Here is a 5,291-nt window from a genome sequence, read left to right as displayed (position 1 = left end):
AAACAAAAATTGAGCTGTTTGGCCACAATACCCAGCAATATGTTTGGAGGAGAAAAGGTGAGGCCTTTAATCCCACGAACACCATGCCTACCGTCAAGCATGGTGGTGGCAGTATTATGCTCTGGGCCTGTTTTGCCAAGACGTAACGACTATGTAAAGATGTTACCACGATGTAAAGGTGTTACGACTACGGCTATGTAAAAAAGGTGTTAAGACTGTAAAAAAAAAAATTAAAGTATGACCATGCAAAAAAGTGTTATGACTATGTAAAATGGTGTACATGGCTATGTAAAAAAGGTGTAAACGGCTATGTAAAAAAGGTGTATACGGCTATGTAAAAAAGGTGTATACGGCTATGAAAAAAGGTGTATATGACTATGAAAAAAGGTGTATACGGCTATGTAAAAAAAGGTGTGTATACGGCTATGTAAAAAAGGTGTATACAGCTATGTAAAGAAGGTGTATACGGCTATGTAAAAAAGGTGTTAACACTACCATATGTAAAAAAAAATAATAATAATTGTTACGACTATGTAAAAAGGTGTATACGGCTATGTAAAAAAGGTGTATACGGCTATGTAAAAAAGGTGTATACAGTTATGTAAAAAAAAAGTTACGACGATTTAAAAAAAGGTGTATACGGCTATGTAAAAAAGGTGTATACGGCTATATAAAAAAAGATGTATACGCTATGAAAAAAAGTGTATACGGCTATGTAAAAAAGGTGTATACAGCTATGTAAAAAAGGTGTATACGGCTATATAAAAAATGGTGTATACGGCTATGAAAAAAGGTGTATACTGCTGTGTAAAAAAAGTGTATACGGCTATGTAAAAAAAGGTGTATATGGCTATGTAAAAAAGGTGTATACTGCTATGAAAAAAGGTGTATACGGCTATGTAAAAAAAGTGTATATGACTATGTAAAAAAGGTGTATACTGCTATGAAAAAAGGTGTATACGGCTATGTAAAAAAAACGTGTATACGGCTATGTAAAAAAAAGTGTTAGGACTATGTAAGAAAGGTGTATACTGCTATGAAAAAAGGTGTATACGGCTATGTAAAAAAAAAGGTGTGTATACGGCTATGTAAAAAGGTGTATACGGCTATGTAAAAAAGGTGTATACGGCTATGTAAAAAAAGTGTTACGACTAAGTAAAAAAGGTGTATACGGCTATGAAAAAAGGTGTATACGGCTATGTAAAAAAAGGTGTATACGGCTATTTTAAAAAAGGTGTATATGGCTATGTAAAAAAAGGTGTATATGGCTATAAAAAAAGGTGTATACGGTTATGTAAAAAAGGTGTATACGGCTATGTAAAAAAAGGTGTATACGGCTATGTAAAAAAGGTGTTAAGACTATGTAAAAAAAAAAATAATAATTACGACTATGCAAAAAAGGTGTATACGGCTATGTAAAAAAGGTGTTAAGACTATGTAAAAAAAATATTAATAATTACGACTATGCAAAAAAGTGTTACGACTATGTAAAAAAGGTGTATACGGCTATGTAAAAAAGGTGTATACGGCTATGAAAAAAGGTGTGTACGGCTATGAAAAAAAGATGTATACGGCTATGAAAAAAGGTGTATACGGCTATGAAAAAAGATGTATACGGCTATGAAAAACAGGTGTATACATCTATGTAAAAAAGGTGTATATGGCTCTGTAAAAAAGATGTTATGACAATGTAAAAAAAGGTGTATACGACTATGTAAAAAAGGTGTATACGGTTATGTAAAAAAGATGTTACGACGATTTTAAAAAAAAAGGTGTATATGTCTATGTAAAAAAGGTGTATACGGCTATATAAAAAAAGATGTATACGGCTATGAAAAAAAAGTGTAAACAGCTATGTAAAAAAGGTGTATACGGCTATGTAAAAAGGTGTATACGGTTATATTAAAAAAGGTGTATACGGCTATATAAAAAATGGTGTATACGGCTATGTAAAAAAGGTGTATACGGCTATGAAAAAAGGTGTATACGGCTATGTAAAAAAGGTGTATATGGCTATGTAAAAAAATGTGTATATGGCTATGTTAAAAAAGTGTATACTGCTATGAAAAAAGGTGTATACGGCTATGTAAAAAAAGGTGTATATGACTATGTAAAAAAGGTGTATAGGGTTATGTAAAAAAAAAGGTGTATACGGCTATGTAAAAAAAAGTGTTAGGACTATGTAAGAAAGGTGTATACTGCTATGAAAAAAGGTGTATACGGCTATGTAAAAAAGGTGTGTATACGGCTATGTAAAAAAGGTGTGTATACGGCTATGTAAAAAAAGGTGTGTATACGGCTATGTAAAAAAGGTGTGTATACGGCTATGTAAAAAAAGGTGTATACGGCTATTTTAAAAAAGGTGTATATGGCTATGTAAAAAAGGTGTATACGGCTATGTAAAAAAAGGTGTATAGGGTTATGTAAAAAAAAAGGTGTATACGGCTATTTTAAAAAAGGTGTATATGGCTATGTAAAAAAGGTGTATACGGCTATGTAAAAAAATGTGTATACGGCTATGTAAAAAAAGGTGTATATGGCTATGTAAAAAAGGTGTATAGGGTTATGTAAAAAAAAGGTGTATACGGCTATGTAAAAAAAGTGTTAGGACTATGTAAGAAAGGTGTATACTGCTATGAAAAAAGGTGTGTATATGGCTATATAAAAAATGTGTATACGGCTATGTAAAAAAGGTGTATACGGCTATATAAAAAAAGGTGTATACGACTATGAAAAAAGTTGTATACGGCTATATAAAAAAAGGTGTATACGACTATGTAAAAAAGGTGTATATGGCTGTGTAAACAAGGTGTATACAACTATATAAAAAAGGTGTAGACGACTATATAAAAAAGGTGTATACGGCTATGTAAAATTGGTGTTACTACCATGTAAAGATGTTTAGATCAGAGTTCTCTAAGATCCGTTAATGAAATGCCTTCAAGTGCGCATACTTCGACGGGAGTGTTGTTTTATTTGAATGAAACTCATTGATTGATTGATTGATTGATTGATTGATTGAGAAGTTTATTGACATCTTAAAGAATTGTACTGCTTTCAAAAGGCAAATGGATGGCCCAAAAAGCCAAAAGTCTTGTCCCCATGGTGGTCCATCACTTTCATTGTGTGGTATTTAGGATCAGGGAAGGCAGATCCGTGCCTGTCATGTGACCATTGATGTGCTTTGGACCGCATCCCGCCCGGCCTCTGGTCCCCGTCTCATGTTGTCATCCTAGTGCCTCAACCGGGCCGAGGGGGAGGACATTTGTGATCATTACTACTACTTTTACTTTGCCCCCCCCTCCCTTTGGCGTGGATTAGAGATGCTGTGATCTTGTTAGATAATGTTTTTAATCAGATTTGTATTCATGACGGGTTACACTTGATGCTTGCGTAATTACCTACATCAATTACTTAGGACTTGCAGCTGCACGTTTCCAGCAATATATTACATTATCTGGACACACCCTTAAGTCATCATTTGCATTGAAATGAAAGTGAAATATAGGGACTGGGATGCACAATGGAAAAAGCCTACTGTGTTTTTCATTTCTAAAACATCGACATTATAACCTAATGCAGTGGTCCCCAACCACCGGGCCGCAGACCGATTGGTACCGGGCCGCACAAGAATTTAAAAAAAAATTTTTTTTTTTTTTTTTTTTTTTTTTTTTTTTTTTTTTTTTTTTATGAAATCAACATAAAAAACACAATATATACATTATATATCAATATAGATCAATACAGTCTGCAGGGATACAGTCCGTAAACACACATGATTGTATTTATTTATGTAAAAAAAAAAAAAAAAAAAAATTTTTTCTTTTTTTTTTAAATACACCCCCCCACCGGTCCGTGGGACAAATTTTCAAGCGTTGACCGGTCCGCAGCTACAAAAAGGTTGGGGACCACTGACCTAATGTACGTATTCATTTTGGTTGCTATTTTAGTTTTGTACATGGTGTAATGATAAGTGTGACCAGTAGATGGCTGTCAAACATAAGAGATACGTGTGCGCCGCAAGTGGACGCCTGTACAATAAATGACGCTAGCAAGTAACCCGTAAGCAAGCAACACCAACACTTTGATGTTTCATTGAGAACGTAGAACATTACACAGGGCGCTCCAAAAATCTGTTCAAGTGTTTCAGTACGACTTTGGTAAGCTACTAAGACGCACCGCTCGGTGCAATGTGGAACATTACGGCTACCGTAGTCAGACGTACTGTGCTTCAACTTATAGGTATTATTGTGGGTATTATTACCAGAGTCAGTACGACTTTGGTAAGCTACGAAGCCGCACCGCTCGGTGCAATGTGGAACATTACGGCTACCGTAGTCAGACGTACTGTGCTTCAACATATGGGTATTATTACCAAAGTCAGTACGACTTTGGTAAGCTACGAAGCTGCACCGCTCGATGGAATGTGGAGCATTACGGCTACCGTAGTCAGACATACTGCGCTTCAACATATGGGTATTATTATGGGTACTATTACCAAAGTCAGTACGACGTTGGTAAGCTACCAGCCGCACCGCTCGATGGAATGTGGAGCATTACGGCTACCGTAGTCAGACGTACTACGCTTCAAAATATGGGTTTTATTGGTATTATTACCAAAGTCAGTACAACTTTGGTAAGCTACGAAAGCACCACCGCTCGATGGAATGTGGAGCATTACGGCTACCATAGTCAGACGTACTGTGCTTCAACATTCGGGTATTATTTTGGGTATTATTACCAAAGTCACTATGACTTTGGTAAGCTACGAAAGCACCACCGCTCGATGGAATGTGGAGCATTAAGGCTACCATAGTCAGACGTATTGTGCTTCAACATTTGGGTATTGTTTTGGGTATTATTACCAAAGTCAGTACGACTTTGGTAAGCTACGAAGCCGCACCTCTCGATGCAATGTGGAACATTACGGCTACCATAGTCAGACGTACTGTGCTTCAACATTTGGGTATTTTTATGGTGTGTGCATAAAGACCCCAAAAACGGCACCAATTAGGAGACATGCTCTCTGAGCGTTTGGTTTCTACCTAAAATGCAAAACCAACTTTTCTTACCACGGCACGTTTCCAGCAATATATTCCATTCATCTTGATGCACCCTTAAGAATCGTATTGTATTTTCTCAAGGGGCCAACCTATCAAAAGTATTCTTGGATATGCTTTAGAGTAGTCTGTGTACAGCTTGTATCGGAGTACAGAATCTTAACTATTTGTACGCCATGCGTCCACACCACTCGGGCGTTGGAGAGGAATGCCAAAGGAGCTTCCCTTGCA

This window comes from Entelurus aequoreus, linkage group LG08, assembly GCF_033978785.1.
Source record: "Entelurus aequoreus isolate RoL-2023_Sb linkage group LG08, RoL_Eaeq_v1.1, whole genome shotgun sequence".
Classification (NCBI taxonomy): domain Eukaryota; kingdom Metazoa; phylum Chordata; class Actinopteri; order Syngnathiformes; family Syngnathidae; genus Entelurus; species Entelurus aequoreus.
Note: the sequence above shows the minus strand (reverse complement) of the source record.